This window comes from Lepidochelys kempii, chromosome 4, assembly GCF_965140285.1.
Source record: "Lepidochelys kempii isolate rLepKem1 chromosome 4, rLepKem1.hap1, whole genome shotgun sequence".
NCBI classification, from domain to species: domain Eukaryota; kingdom Metazoa; phylum Chordata; order Testudines; family Cheloniidae; genus Lepidochelys; species Lepidochelys kempii.
In genome coordinates this window covers 124,241,515-124,258,722 of record NC_136383.1, presented here as the reverse complement: position 1 = coordinate 124,258,722, position 17,208 = coordinate 124,241,515, and the positions used below count along the sequence as shown (strand labels likewise).

Here is a 17,208-nt window from a genome sequence, read left to right as displayed (position 1 = left end):
TGAATGCAATATTTTTTGCCAGTTTGTTATGCATGAGCACATAGTTCTTCCTCTTCCCCCCCCACCCCCCCGCCTTCTGCCCAGACAGCAGATTTTCATGAAAGGTGTTTTTACTGAAAACTCAGAGAGCCTGTTTCTTGCAAAATGTGGTGGAGATGGTTCCCTGGAGGCCTAGAGAAATGAGCCACAGGGATGGAAGCCCAGAACTCCCACTAACAGGCCTAATAGCGCTTCACACTACAGATACACTTGGGCGTCACAGCATGTATGTCATTAGTTCCCTTTTGCAGAGGTAGAATCCAGAGGTGAGAGAGGGAAAAGAGCAAATTTGCTGTGATTGCAAAAAAGTTTTGTAAAAATTAGCAAATGTTGTCCAACCTCTCTCCCCCGCCCCCCCAACCTTCAAAACAAAATTGCTACAAATATCTGGTTTCAGAGTAGCAGCCGTGTTAGTTTGTGTCCTCAAAAAGAACAGGAGTACTTGTGGCACCTTCAGCTTGTCCTGAGAAACCGGTGAATCATGGCTGAATGTGAAGTGGTCGTTCCAGGTCAGTCCTAAAACATCAATGTCAAAATTTTCATTAAGTGCCTTACTTTAGGCACTTGAAATCTATAATTAAGCACCAAATTAAGTGTCTGGATTTTTTTTTCAAAGTTTCTCGGCATCCACAGATCCGCTTAGCTTGGAGTTAGAGGCCTATATTTAATAATATTAATAATATTTGGGACTTTTCATCAGTAGATCTCCAGGCACTTTACAAAGGAGGTCAGTATCATCACCATGCTACAGAAACTGAGGCACAGAGAAGGGAGGTGCCCATGGTCACCCAGCAAGCCAGAGTCAGGAGTAGATCCCAGATCTTCTGAGTCTTGATCTGGTTCTCTGTCCACCAGCTCACACTGAGACCTCTAGATTTGAATATCTTGACCAGGGTTTACATTTGCAGGTACTTCATAAAATCCCTTTACAATTTTCTCTTCTTCGAAGTGAATCAGCTACAGTCTCAGCTGAGCTTGCCCCTCTTCAGTCAGTTGTTGCTCAGAGGCAGCTCATTGGGAAGACAGCAGTTTCAGAATCTAGCAGCTGATGCTCACAAGCTCTATTGGGTGGGGAAGAGCAGAATGACCATGCTGAGCAGGGGCCTCAACTCTGCCTCTATTCAGCTCTTTAGCCATTCACTGGCCAAATGCATTTCAGGGAGGGGAGCACTCATAGGGCTGCCTCTTCCTTCCCCCATTGCTGCTGCAATCATTATCAGATGGAGGGCGGGGTGGGGGGGCATGTCAAGTGGATGGGGCAGCAGAAGGAGATAGGGACTCCAGAAAGACCAAAGATGGGGGGAGGATTGTAGTGCCGTTTCTTTTGGCTACTGATTCAATTAAATAACACCATTATTTGGATCTGAAGCCAAAAGAAACCCAGCCATAAAACCTCTGTCCCCAAAAGTGTTTTGAAATCTTCCCCCCGCTAAACCACATGCACACACAACTCAGACGAAAATGAAACTAAGTCCCTGGATGTGTTTATTGATTTGTACTATGACTTCAACATGTGTATTATTTAGTGAAGAAATAAATTAGTCTTTGACTCACTTTTATTTATAGTTATGGTGGTAGATGTGGGTCTTAAGAAGGAATTTGAAAGAGAAGGTCATGGGCTACTTGATCAACTCAGGCAAGGATGCGTGGGTGGAAAACTACAGAGTAGATAGTTGTATATGAACAGACAGCTTGTTGAGGTTGGCGTCAGTGCCTGAATAAAGGGATTGGGGTTGATACAGTAGTTTGGTGTTCTGGAGAAGGGATATTTAGGTCCATATCCATAAGGTAATTAGGCTGCAATTTTCCATTGATTTCAAATACCTTTGTGGATCTGGGCCTTTGTGATTAAGGCCACTGAAGCTGGGCTTAGGGGAGACCTGGGTTGTGTTCCCATCTGTGTCACAGTTTGCATGTGTGACCTTAGGCAAGTCACTTGATCTCTCTACGGCTCGGTTCCCCATCTGTACAATGGAGATAATGCATCTTTTTGGTTACCTTTTGTTATCTTTGTTTGGACTGAAAGCAGCTGGGGCAGGGACTGTTTCGAACTATGCATTTGTAGAGTGCCTAGCACAGTGGGCTCTGATCTGGGTTGAGGCTTCTGGCTGTACCATAATACCAGAAAATACATTGAACTATCTATCTGAAATAATACCATGTGATCCAGTACTTCAGTGTGACTGAAACACAAATCCTCCTTACAAGGAGGCATTTAGAATAGGATAATACAGAAGATGGAATGTGTTAGTCCTGGCAAAAATGCCTGAAACTTTTTTTTTTAGGTATTCTCAAAAATGTGTAAATATTTAATTTACTGTTCCTTGGGGGAGGGGGAGAATCCTACTGTAGAATTAAACAAGTCCCTACACTCTTTACAGGAATTAATTTGCCAACCTACTGCTTGAGTGCAGCTACCTTTGGGGTGAAAAAGTATCAGCCGTTTAACGATGCAGAGCAATACCACACAATAGTTAAGGACAGAAAGTGAAGAAGAATACTGTATCCATATGAAATTGGGCAAAACTAGGTGGGCAGAATTTCATTAACCAGACTAGAGTTTGGCAGCTGAGGCTAACGCACAGCTCTGCCAAAGCGCCATTCCACATGTTCAAGACCACAGGTGGTCAGGACCGTAGTTTTATATCTCATTGGAAAGACAGTGTCTCCAGCAGCATGCAAACGCACCATTGGTTCAGAAAGGATTTGTAAGGCCATCCGTTGAACCACTAATGCAATTCCATACAGTACCGTAGGTTTTCCCAGCCAAGTTATGAGAAGACTCAACATGTCTCAGCTTAGAGATATGACCAAATCACAACCCAGCATGTTCTTTTAGGCCATTGTAAACCCAGAAACAATCCTCAGTGTGACCAGAAACTTCTATTTCTGTTGTTCAAGTAGGAAAGCAAATATGAAAAGAATCAATTTCTTTGTCGTGGACAAAATGTCCATTCTTGCTACTGTTCTGTTGTATGCAGGTTGGATTCCACCCCACAAGTGATTGCATCTAAGTCCCCATGTATGGTACAAACATAATTGTCAGGGAACATGGTGACAACGCAGTTGTCCCCTGACCTAGCTATAACACAATTACAGGTTTTGATCCTGTACTTACTGAGGTCAATGGTAAAGCTGCAGTTGATTTCAGAAGTGCAGGATCAGGCCCCAGAGTTGTAGCATGGCTGGGACCTAACTATGTCCTGGTAGTTGGGTCAGTCTTTCACCGTCTAATGCTTTAGCTTAGTTAAATCACTTCCACTCTACACATGCTGACTATGCTGAAACTGTGTTCTCAGTTATATTTGTAGCGTGGGTGAGCAATAAGTGGTGGTATATGTGAATATCTGGTGGAAAGCCTTTGGAGTTGGTAGTGATATCTAAACATGCAGTATACCAATCCATCAGACAAAGCCTGCTGGTTTTTGTTTTGGTCTTTTTTAGTCTGATAAATCACCTTGAAGTCAGAGACGGTTTTTCTTCGGTAAGGGCCATGGGATTTGGCCCAATCAACAAAAGATAGTTATAGTCTATATTCAGTTGTCAGAGGGCAAGAATGGCCTTTGTGGTTAAAGAACTGCCTTGGGACTCTGAAGATCCAGCTCTACCAAACACTCCCTGTGATGTTGGGCAAATTGCTTAATCTCTCTGTGCCTCAGTGGCCTATCATTAAAATGGGGACAACGATACTTCCTTCTCCCACCCTTTGTCTTCTCTATAAGATTGTAAGTTTTGGGAGGGCAAGGACTGCCACTTACTGTGTGTATGTACAATGAGGCCTTGATCTCTTGTTGGAGTGTTTATGTGCTGCCCTAATACAAATAATTTGTCCATTCCTAATTGAATGGTGAGGGGAAAGAGGTTCTCTGAGAGTTCATTCTCAGCTGTCACACAGGAGTGTTTTCAAAACTAGCAATTTTGGGGGAGTGGGAAGGGAGGTTTGGTGGTATAGAGAAAGGTTTGAAAAACTTCAGAGTGGGAAGGAAAGAGAAAGTTGTCAAAATCCGGAGATCACAGAGGGTAAGCAGGCGACTGAAAGTGTGGAGGGATCTTTACCTAAGGAAGTTAGTAAATATATTCAGAAGTTATATAAAACAGTGTACAAATGTCTGTAGATTACAGAAACAAAACAGACTTCTATTTTATTCCAGGACACAAGAAAAGACCAGTCTTGGAAAGTGCATTTCCTTACAGAATTATTAAGGGAGTTTGGAACAGAAGTGTTAAATTGAATCTGGCATTTCTGTAGCTGAATCTGTTTCAGAATTTTGGACTGATTTCTGAAAGAGAATGATTTGGTAATGTTAAAATTTGTTTTTTCGAGGGGTGGGAACAGAGACACGCATGACGTCCTTGAACTCTTTCTTAATTTATTACGTGCTGTTAGAAACCCATTGTAATAGATACGGTTACACAAGACCATTAAAAGATCAATTCTGTTGAACTTGATGCCCTGCTGCTGGAAATGATCAAATGTTACATTTGATCGGATTTGTGTGCATGTATGTAGTTTTTAAGCCGCCAAGTTCTGATAATTTAGGGTTTGTTTTCCACGTCTGTTTTGTATAACTTTGTGGACTTAAGAAAAATAAAGAACTGACTGTATTTCCTACTAAAGACATGGAACAGACATTACCATGGCATTTGAGTGCAGCAAGGTGAAAATAGAAATTCTTGTAAAAGAAAAGATCAAACAAGCTGAAAAAAATCTAGAGGCCAATTTAACAGAACACTGAATTTGGAGCTGTCTGCTCCCTTTATTGATTTTTTTTTTTGAGAGAGAGAGAGAAATAAGAGAACTTCTGAACACCCACTTTTTATATAGTGTCAGAAAGCATCATTTTTTAAAGCTGAAGGATGAGAGCGAAGTTTTGCAGTAGATGGAATGTTGCAGCCTCTGCTTTTAAAACCCATCTCCACGATTTCTGTCTTAGGTTAAAATGGATAAAACTCAGTAAAACCCCACAGAAGGGGAAATTGGAGACTACAGACAAGCTTTTCAAACTGGGAAGCCTGGCATCTAAATCCACCCTTAGCACTGAAATAACTGGTGTGGTTTTGAAAGCTGTCGAGCAAACACAGCTTCCATTGAATTCAATGGATTCAGCACCTTTATAAACTCAGGCTACTAATTTTAGATTGGGATTTAGATGCCTAGCCTTAGACCCCTAAACTTGCAAAGTTTGGCCTTCAGTTTTGTTAAGTATACAATGAAAATACACCAAAATTATGTATTTTATTTTATTTTTTTACCCTATTAAATATAACTAGTAGAGAGGAGTCTAAGCCGTGAAGACACTTGCTCTGAGCTCATCCTTAAGAATAAGGAACTATGGAAGGGGCCCATTTTATATCATTACAGGAAGACAATTTTTTTGTTTGGTTTTGCTTTACTCCTAGTATATATAAAAATAAGTGCCAGAAACCTTTACCATCTCCTAATATGTGTTGTGAGAGTTTTTTAAAGGGTATTTTTTAAAATTGCTGAACTAAAGGCAATTGATAGTTTCATAATTACAAACACTAAACCATAGTCTCCAGGTAGAGGAGTTTCCCTCTTTATATGGAGGAGAAGGTAGAGTGAGGAAACAGGGCCAGGAGTTTTGAGGTTTAATGCTTATTAAAGTTTTAGTGGGTGGGAAAATTCAATCAATACATTTTGTTTAATGCACTGAAACTGGTGTTAGCTTTCATTAGCTGCACTGGAGAGTAGTTTTCATTTTGAAACTAGGACACTCGTAGTTGGAATGACAATTAATGCTGGGTGAATATGGTCCCAGTTGGAAGCCCATTTTTGAATAGAATGAAAACTCCCCCACCTCCAAACATTGGCTCCAGAGTGTAGTAGCTTCCGTTTTTAATTAGCAAGCCAGGCAAAATTTAGCTCATTGTGTCTTTCTCCTCCTTTGGCCCAGTGGATAGCTTGGATTTCTCCATCTTGTTGTGAGGAGGCTGTTCTTTTTATTTCGCTTCGTTTTTGGTGCAGGGGGCTTTCAGGATGCTTAGGATTAAACTCATTGTTCTGGGGTATTTACAGCCAGCTGCCTGTATTAAATGAAGATTAGAGGAGCGCACATTAAAAGTGCAAGGAAACTCAGAGGAACTGGGATTTGGTATCTGCATAGCTGTGAATTGAAGGGGAAAGGTTGGGGCTTTATGGCAGATTTTTCTGATGCCATGTGATCTCGAAGCAGACTCCATAAAGCATCACTAATAAATGCCCAGGCTGGTCCTGGCTGGGAGTGAAAAAGAAACTATGAATCTTTGCTGTTTCAGTAACTGCCTCAGAAACAAAACTTAAATCTAAACTTCTCCATTCAGGCCTGCTGAACTTTGCACTGTTTAAATGTTTGTCTCATGACACATCCGGAGCACTCACGTGTAGACATTAACTAATTGTCAAAACACCTCTCTGAGTTAGGTAAGTCTCAGTATGCGGGAGATTAACCGTTTTGGAAGGAGGTGGAGGAATTAAGGGAGGGAAAGCAATAAAAAATACCCCAAAACAGCCTTTAAATCTTTGCAATATTTGCCTTTATAATGATGATGTACATGTTTGAAAGATTTTATAGCAAGGTTAAAAAAAACTTGCATTTCCCTCCTTCTCCTACGGCTCTTGTACTACTTGTTTGCTTAATTGACTGAATCTTGTTGCAAGCTTCCCAAGAGCCTAGCCAGTACTCTTCGCAACAGCCCAGCTGTGTGGGCTGGTCCGGCAAAGGGAGTAAGGATGTTGTGGTTATGGTCAAGGTTTGGATGTTGGGATGCTGAGGTTTTGTCAAAGGTCACGAAGGAAGCCTGTTGCAGAGGTGTGACAAGTATGTGTCCTGCTCCCATAAAGATCAGTGACAAGACATCCATTAACTCCAGTGGGAACATGATCCAGTCCTTAACCACCGTGTGCCCTAATTTCCCTATCTGTGTTGTATGTTTAATATTTACCTACTTTGTAGGGATATTGAGAAGCTGAATCTAGCAATTGTTGCAAGGCCTTCTGAGATCCTTGGGTATAAGGAGAGCAAATCAAAATACTAACAATACATGCAACGTTGTGTTAGGGGCAGCCTCCTTTCCCCTTATGCTTGAAACATTGTGAGGGCAGGAGGCTGGTTGCTGCTTTTTCTTGTATTTATACAATTCAGCCTGCCTGTCAGTAGCTTCTCTCAGGTGCAGCAGGATATTCAGTCTTGTTCCTCCTTGTCACTTTGCCAGTCTAGCTTCCCCCCGTAAACGGCTCAGATCTTGAGGAGAGCTCCAGAATGTGCTACGCATGTGTTGCCACCAGCTGTTAGCCAACTTTGGAATGTATTAAAATGCAGCCTAAAACATAGCCTGCAAGTCAAACATGGCCCAAAGAGTTCTAAAATGTAGGTCTCTATTCCCTCATCTTTAATAGGGAGTTTCAATCCATGAGAGCTACAGGTCCCAGTATGTAGCGCTCCATCTTGGTCCAACAGTCGTCGTCTTGGATCGAGGCGGTGCATTGCATTCTGGGGCTTGTAGTTTCCATGGCTGTTTTGAGCAACTATGTCTGCAGTCCCAATTCAGGTAAAATGTGGGCACCTCACAACATCCTGTGCGTTTGCTATGCAAACGTGCAAGTGTCTCTGCCATATTCTTCTCGTTTACAGTATGACCCTTTAGGACTGTTGATTAATAAGTCGAGGATACTTCAGATCTCTTTTTAGAAAATGCTTCTCAATCATTATTGGGATAAAATCAAAGTTGGTCATTGCCTTTTTCATTTAAGTTCTGTTTGAGGATCCCCACATTGTGAAACAAATGCAAACACGTTTGAGCTATATAGTGCACCAGATTTTAAGAAGACGTCGCCAGTCACTGTGCCCCACTGCTTTTAAGAGAAAAACACAGATCCCAAATCCTGCCCTCAATTCTGGACACGCAATAGCCATCGAAATCCTGTGTCTAAGGGTAGATTTTAAATATTCCCAATTTGTTAGATGTATCTAGTTTAGTATAATGAGACATGTTTGATTTACTACCTTATGAGAAAGGAAAGTAAATCTGAGCTGAGTATGTCTGTAACTATTTTATATGTGTTACTTTATTTCTTCTTCTGACTCGGTATATCAATTAGGTGATTTAAGAAAACACTCCATTAAAAACAAAATACTGTAGAATCCTGATGAATCCTGTTTTCTACTTGGTTGATGAAACAGAAAGCTAATTGCTAGTAGTAAATCCATTCAAAGGAGGATTGGAGGGAAGGAGAAAAGTTAATATTACTCCTTGAATGCCACTTAATCTCTGAAACCTTTCATGCAGATGTAAATTAGGATTTGCACAACAGAGAGTCAACAGTGGCTCAATAGATGAGGCAGATTTGTAACATCTGCTTTTCCATCCTAGAAGCCCTTCAAAGTCAGTATGACTGTATCCAATCCAAACGCTAATGATTTTTCCCATCAATCCGAGTTTATAAAGAAAACAATATACAAACAAAACAAAATCTGCTTATCATTTTTAATTACATTTAATGTTGTTTGTTTTTTTTAATTAAGTCTTTACTAAGAGGACTAACATTTTTCTTCCTACGGTTGTGGTCATATGATGGCAGTTAATCTATTTGCTTTTTTTTAGTAAAAGAACATTATCTTCTTAGGAAGAAACGTAGACCAATAACAGTTCCAGAGTATGGAGGCTCCCATAGTGATAAACTGTTTTATACTGCAGTGGTTCTCATTGTTATTTTGAAATCCATTTAAAGCTTTTTAAAAACAAAAAAACACAAACTACTGCTGAAAGATTAAATTGCTTCTTCAGAAGACTAGGAAATAAAGTTTTTAAACATGTGACCTTAAAGTCAGGCCTCTAGATTGCTGTTTAGGCACCTATACAGATGACCTGATTTTTCAACAATGTGGAGCACCCAGGAGTTCCTGTTGACTTCAGTCAGGCAGCTGGGTGCTCATTGCTTCTGTGAATCAGGCCGCTTCAGTGTTCTATTGTAGATGTCTGTGATTTTCAGGAATGTTGGGCAACCCCAATCCCTATTCTTGTTGCCTGTGAAAATCAGACCACATACCTGGATTTAGGTGCATAACTTAGGCAACCAATTTTGTGAATTTTGGCCTTTTGTCCTTTGAAGAATTTGTCATCTTTCATCTGATCTGAGTCTTGTTTTTAAAGGTTTAAAATAGATTGCAGAATAGTACTGAGAGATGGCACCCTTTTGTTATTAAAGAAGCAGATATTTTTTTTTGCCCTAGTAGTCTCTGAACTCCTGAACAATTACTGATCTTTGTTTCTTCCAAAGAAGCTAATGCAGACACCTACCTAGTGAAACATCCCAGATGGCATTGTTATCTGAAAGGAAAGACACTGGTTTTTTGCGCCATCACTGGTTACAGCCTGATACTGTGGAAAAATGATCCATGAAGGTTGAGAACTGTTCATTGACTTTTTCCCCCCTTTTGTCAAAGATCTTACACAGAAAGCAACAAAATTGGTTTTGCCCGACAACGCTGCTCATTTGATTCCTAACACATGTTGGCACATTTATGTAACCATTATATTAAGTCTGTAATGGCATCTTCAACAAGACACTACTGCTTCATTGGCATTATAATACCAAATCTATGTAATGTGATCTCTGGAAATCAGTATAAATATCTCAGGGCAATGTCTAGCTGAGCCACATTGCCCTCAAGTGCGGGGAGCATTGCAAAAGGACTGGAGTTGTTGGGATCACAGCAGCCAAAAAGGGGCGGGGGCAGGGGGGATGGAATTTTGTGTTATGTAAAGTTGGAGAGCACTGCAGAATAATTTCATCATGATAGCCTGACAGTGTTTGGTGACATTTCATCAACATTTGATGTTTACTGCCCTGGATCAACTCCCCCACTCACTGCAAGGGTCATTCCCTTGACCTTATCTTTACTGACAAAATGTGCTTTATAAACAAGCATTCCCACAATCTTAATTGTAACCCGTTGCTCTCCTTTCCACCTCCCCTCTGTTTCTGTGTTACCAATTTTAATGTGATGTCTGGATGTAGATTGGGAGCTGCTTGGTTCAGGATCTGTTTCTTTTCCATGTTCTGTGACATACCTAACACACTTTACTCACCCACTTAGAAACATAATCATTTAGTATTTCCACGCTAACATGGCAATGCAGTGTTCATGTCGCTATGTATCTGTGATTGATGAGAACCTTGGATGCCCTTGTATTGGGGAGTGTGGCTAGAGCTTAACGTATGCAGGTAGAGAGGGGGTTTATAATAGGAGGAGGAAGGAAGAATAGCAGGAGCACAATCAGGTAGCACAAGAGTTTGCTGAGTTCTGTTCTCTCTGACTCTGATTTTTACGATACTGTAACTTCCTTGACTTCATGGAGTTACTCCTGACTTCCTCTGCCGGGAGATTGGAACTGGAATCTGGACCAATGGACTCAGTGCTCAGTTGTGTCTATTAGCTTCTGCCCTTAGATGGGTGAGGAGACAGTAAGAGCTATTTGAGACTTCCTGATCCTGGAGCTGGCCAGAGCTGCTCTAAATTTTTTTGGTAGGGTTATGGCCCTCACAGGACCAACTGCCAGCTGGGGATGGCTAGAACATAGATTCATAGATTCATAGATATTTAGGTCAGAAGGGACCATTATGATCATCTAGTCTGACCTCCTGCACAATGCAGGCCACAGAACTTCACCCACCACTCCTAAAAAAGACCTCACACCTATATCTGTGCTATTGAAGTCCTCAAATTGTAGTTTGAAGACCTCAAGGAGCAGAGAATCCTCCAGCAAGTGACCCATGCCCCATGCTACAGAGGAAGGCGAAAATGGTGGTGCTCTGGCCATGTCCCCTTCCTGGAACCACCCTTACAGGCCCTATATGCTGGGGAAGGCAGAGGAGCTGGCTATATCAGCTCTGTCACCCCCAGGCAAAGTCTGCTGTGACTCAGAGGGTTGAGTGGGCCTCAGAGCTGTGTTCTCATTGCTCCACAGAGTCATCTGTATAATTTTGAGCTCAATTTCCCATGGAGTGATCATAAATTAACTTCCACAGGCGAGCATACCTTGCATGGGTTGTATTCTAGGTGAAAGGTGGGTGGAGCAGGTTAGCTCCCCTGCAGGTAACAAAGTGTGTTTTTCACAATACCAAATTAATCAAACACTTTGATAAGATTGTGGAGTGACTATCTTTTTGTGTGAGGCTTCATGTGCAATAGGAAATACGTCCACCTTAACTAGAAAGGAGGTGCAAATGATAAGAGGGCCGATAATTTCATAATGTGACTCATTGACTTCAGTGGAGTTTCAGCAGAAATAAATTAATTTCAACCTATGTAGCTTTCCCCCTAAGACAAGAATAGCTTTCAGTCAGTATAACGAGAAAAAACACAGGGAATGGTAGAACTCACCATGCCTGTGTCTTCTAGAACAGAAATTGCCTCCAGCCTGATTCACAAGTAGACGTTTAATGAGGGAAGCAAAGATGTTTGATGTGAAGGCTAAAAGTGTGTCCTATGGTACCTGGATATTTTGCCACATAGAAGTTCTATATTGAGTTAGTGAGTGCTGTGGGCAGATAATTATGACCCCCTATTAACCCTTGTATGGAAGTCACCTAAGAGAAGGGAAGTCAAATCTCAAGTCTGATGGAATAAACTGATTACCCAACAAAGGAAGGATGGTCTGGTGGGTAAGGAACTGGGCTGAGATGCAAGGGGTCTGTCTTCTAATCCCATCTCTGCCTTAGGCTTCCTGTACGACCCTGGGGAAATTATTTAATCTCTCTGTGCCTTAGTTTCTCTGCCTGTAAAATAGGGATAATACTTCCTTACCTCACGGGGGTGTGGTGAGGTTAAATTCATTGCTAGTTTTGGGGTGATGAGATTCTGTGAAGATATGGGCCATCTAAGTATATACAAACGCATTTCCTTACTTCTGGCTTCACACTGTTGGCCAAGTACTATATGAGTGTAATCCTCTGGAAACAGGACGCCACTCTCAGTAGGCAGATGGTCTGACACTGTATTTTACTCCCATGTTCCTACTTAATCTGTTGTCACAACAGATTTTGCATGATAAAATATAGTTGCTGAATTATGTAGTATGGCGTTTGTCTGTAGAATTAAAATGAAGCAAGGGATCGATACAGTGTAATTACCACGGTGCTTATTAAAATCTTGCATGTTACCTGCCCAGTTTTCAAAGAATAAAATATCCTCCATTTAAAAGTAAAATAGCAGAATCATTTAGTCCCTTGTTACAGAGGAACTGTAAAATGACCCTGTAAAACATCATTGTAGGGTTCAGAGGGTTAGCTGCATGATAGAGAGAGGGAGACATAGAGAGTGAGAGAGACACAACTCTAACTGTACTGCTGCAGTTTAAAAACAGCTGCAGGAGTTTAAAAAAAAATTGGTTTCAGGTTCATCCCAAAATGAGTTTTGATGCCTAAGAGGAGTAGACATCTGATGGAAATACTAGCACACTTAAACACTGGAACTAAAAACCACACCGAAAGGGAATTATTGCTATGGATGAGCCAAGCAAACAGGGAGATATGAAGTATCTTATAAATGAACGCGCACACAGTCATTTGAAAGAGCTGAGCCAGTTGCTTTTTATTGTAGAAGACATTTCTTTATTAGCTCTTGTAGCAAATCTTTTTTTAATTATCACCAGTCTGAAAATGGTATCTTTTCTCCAACAAGTTTGCTACAAGGTCTTTCTAGCAGTGACATGCATTACTACAAGAGCTGATCTTCGTTAGAAGGGCCTCTTGGTAATTCTCTGCTCATTAGTGCTTTGGATAAACTAATAAATGGTTGAATTTTAGTCATATCATGGGAGTCCAAAACCTAAATTACCTCCTCCTTATAAGAACCTATTAAAGCTTCATACTCATTAATTCTAGCACGGTTGGTAAGTGACATAATAAGCTCCCATAACCCTTGTGATAATTTATACCTCTGAAAGTATTTGTTTGTAACTGTCTGTGGATTTTGAAGACACACTGTTAGGTCATTTAGGTCCCAAATTAAGTTTTTTTTCTATTGGGGGTGGGGAGGAGTTTTATGACCTAATTGTAATAGAAATAGTTCATGAAAGTTTTTGAAAGAAAGGTAATTGAAAATGCTATTCTCTTTGGAGTGAGGGTGGTCTTGTGGTTAAAGCACTGGACTGGGACTAAGGGGATCTGAATTCATTTTCTGGCTTTGCCCATAAACTTCCCCTTTGACCTTGGGCAAGTCACGCTGAGAGTTGTAGTTTAAGGCCAGACGAGACCACCAGATCATCTATTCAGTCTGACCTCCTGTATATCATCAGCTACCAACACCTCCCAGCACCCGCACGCTAAACCTAGCTGTGCCTCAGTGTCTCGTCTGTGAAATGCTTCCAGTCTCCCACGCTTGTCTTTTCTTGTTTCAATTGTAAGCTCTTTGTGGCAGGGGTTGTCACTCTTACTATGTCAGGTTGCAGTCACTATTGGAACCTCTAGGCTCTACCATAGTACAAATAAATAACAATAGTAACAGATGTTGCAAGACTAGAGAGCCCAGATATGAAACTAATGATTATTTTGACAGTTCCCAAAGTTGTGCTAGGCATATCACAGGAGAGAAGACCAGAGAAACTGCCTACAATGACATGTAGCCTATTTGTGACCGCCAGTAGTAAATATCTCTAATGATGGAACTAGATAGGGAGGCCTGAGTTACTACAAAGAATTCTTTGCCAAGTGTCTGGTTGGTAGTGTTGCCCACATGCTCAGGGTGTAACTGATGACCATATTTGGGGTTGGGAAGGAATTTTCACCCAAGTGAGATTGACAGAGACTATGAACAAACTAGAAAAGAAGCCTAGAAAAACAGACCTGTCTATTTTCCATTCTCTATGCGGATTAAAATGTGTATATATATAGATAGATACAGCTAAGTAACTCAGTTGAGAACCAGTCAGGCAGCACTATAGGGGGGAAGGGCAAGGTACCTTCCTAACAACCCTCATCAAAACAAAGCAGTCAGAAATGACAGATGACGGTGCTGTGGCCATAGCAGAGACCTCAGACCCCAGCTGTTGCCAGTCCAGAGCCTAGAGTAAATGTGTCCTTTATTACAGTAACCCCAAAATGGCTTTTGTAAAAATAGTTTGTCGCTTTGTCATGAAACAGTTTCATTATCACTTTAAAAGGGAAGCTTTTTTTTAAATGGCTGTTCCATTCAGTGCAGTTTGCATTTAGTCTGGGCTTGTTCCTGTTTGGTGAATTTATGATATAAACGCCAAAATATACAAGTCTTGATCACTTGGCAAACAACTTGGGTAAAACCGAGTATTTTATATGGATGAATTGTGCAACTGCATGGAGTTTGTTTTCTAATGGATTAAATTAGCAAGAACTTCCATCAAGGTCAATAGACAAAGAACAGTACTCAGGCTTGCAAGTGTGAAGCTATATATGGGGTCCTTACATTGCAGGCCAGAAGTTAGCACTATTGAAGTAATACTCGGGTTGTGGTGCAAACCAGCAAAACCAAGGAAATTCATAGTTAAAATGGAAAACACCATAGTGGTGGTTCCTCTCCTCAGCTGTGTTCTGCCCAGGGGTCTCGCAGGTCTGATGTCCATGAGGAGTTTTCCTCAAAACTGTTGTTCAGTGGGAAACTGGGTTTTTGACAAAATGGAATTTTTCATGCAAAGTATGTGCCTTCTCCAGAAACTTAGGTTTTTTTCATCAAAAAAATGAACACTTGAAAACTGAAATATTTCAGCGTGTGAACGTTGCTGCAGTGCCTCTTGGGGATTCGAGTTCAGCTGCTTCATGTTCATATTTTCCTCTGTGGGCCAGGCTCCTGGCCAGATGACCTCTCCCATGAGGGCCCATGGCCAGGGGCTCACATGATGCACCATCTCCCGCTCCAAGAGCGGAGGCCATTGTGCATCATGGGTATGTCGTCTGAGCATGAAGCCTATAGAGAAGAATGGGAATGTGAGGCAGCTGACCTACAACTTCCATAAAACAACTGAGCAGCACTTAAAAATTTAAGTATTCAAGTTTATGGCTGAAATATTTTGATATTCAAATTTCCACTGAAAATGAAAAATATCCAGGGGAGGCAAATTTTTTGACCAGCTTTAATCCTAACGCTTAATTGCCACAGGACAACCTAAAGATAGAGGCCCAGAACTTCAGCTAGTGTCAACTGGTTTCGCTACATTGAGCACACTAGCTGAGGATCTGATCCACTGATGTCCAGTTACAAATCCAGACCTGAACTTCCTCCGATCTGGACAAGGATCTGAAGCTGAGCTAAATTTAAGGTGTATTTGAATCATAGGTTTGGACCCATCTTCGAATGATGGAGGGTGAAATCCTGATTCCATTGAAGTCAGTGGAAGTGTTGCAATTGACATCAGCAGGACCAGTGTTTCACCTTGAGGTTGAGTGGCAGTTTACTGATTATTCTCATTAATTGGTGTAAACTGGGAGTAACTCTGTTGAAGTAAATAGTTACACCAGAGTAAAATCAATGCCAGTGCAAAATCAGACCCTGGAATTGCAGTCTCAATGTGTATGTATAACTGTTGTTAAAATTGATGGAAGTTAAACAAACAGCTTACCTATGAGAAACATCAAGGCTTTAAACTTCTTTTCTTTTGTCACCATCTCATATAAAACTAAACACGGCAGATTTCTACTACAGTAAGTGCCCAATGTGCTGCAGCATTGTTGCTACGAGCTCTTGTGTTTTGGAACATCATGATTGAATATAGATGCCTGGGGCTTTGTGTCCAGCCTTAGGGTTGTTTTGTCTGTGCAGCTCCTGGCTGGCTGGATAGATAAAATTCTGCTCCATTTTGAATGCAGTGGCTATTTCAGAGCTACTGAATGGATCAGTTAACTTTTAAAACTCTTCCCGCCCCTTGTGCTCTGCCCAGCCTTCTCTCCTGGAGTCGTCTTCACCCATTCTGTGGGCACCATCACACCACCTCATATTTCTGAAACAAAGTCTCCATTAAGGTCCATGAGTTCCATGAAACATTCCAGTGGTACTAACCATATGCAAGTCTGTGTGTGTTCTACATTGTAAAGTATGACCACGGGAAGGGCCAAATCCTCAGTCACGTGAGTATCCCCATTGAAATCTGTGCAGCGACTCTCAGGGGACTAGGATTTGGACTCTGGACCATGAGCCCTTCAAGTCAGGGACTTATTAGTTTGCCCCAGCCCACCCAGCATGCAGCATCATATGCGGTTATGACTCCACTGCATTTTGTAGGCTATCCCACATTTTGGCCATTTTTCTAGCTTTTTCCTGCCTCAAGAAGGAGTGGAGACAGCCTCCTTGGCCCTGCCAGAAACCAGGCTGTACAATGGCGCTGTGTGTGCATGACTGTGATTCTAGTGATTTTTTTTTCTTTCTTTTTGCCTTCCTGCTTGCTGGGGGATCAGGAGGAGGGCAGGGCAGAGTTTAATTCTGACAAGCCGCAGGAATGGGAAGCTCTGGGCAGAGGAGAACAGCAGCAGCAGAACTTAGATAACTTATTGTAGAGATGACCCCCATGTTTCCCCTTCCCAGTTAAGCATAGTGGTTTATAAAGTGTTTTGAAGTGAAAGATAATACATTAGCCTAAGGGATGAAGTCTTGCCCCCTTGCAGTCTGTGGGAGCTTTGACATTGACTTCTCAAAGGCCAGGATTTCACCCTAGATATTAACCTTGGGTTATCCATTTGCCATAAAATACACAAATAAGGGAGCCAAAATCATCCTCCCTCATGAACTATTTGTCTTTTCTTTAAAATAAAATAAAATAAAATAAAAAAATAAAATTGGCCAAAATAACATTTTGTTTAATTGAAGAAAGAGAAACGGCCCCAGGCCTGATGCCTAATGTAGTGAGCTTCAGCTTACAGAAAATGTCTGTAGCTCAATTACAAACCTCAAAAAGAGAGAGGGCTTTGTAGGGGTAATGCTGACACAACTGCAAAAAAAAAAAAAACAACCCAAAAACAAAAGGCCCAATCCTGCCTAGTCCTGCTTCAGTCCTGTTGACCCGTGGCATGTTGTAATGTGAGGCTCTAGGGAACAAGTTGTAAACCTGGTGGCACTAATTCCAAAATCATTTATTTTACTGACAGCACCTACTGTTTTCGTACTGCAGCTTTGCTTGAATTTCATTCACTTCCTTGACCCTACT

At 41.3% G+C, this 17,208-nt stretch overlaps 1 protein-coding gene across 3 annotated transcripts in view; it reads left to right on the top strand.

Annotated features, from left to right (window-relative positions):
• Positions 1-17,208, top strand: part of FGFR3 (fibroblast growth factor receptor 3) — a 74,202-nt gene that overhangs the window by 12,465 nt on the left and 44,529 nt on the right. The gene's annotated exons all lie outside the window — the stretch shown is intronic.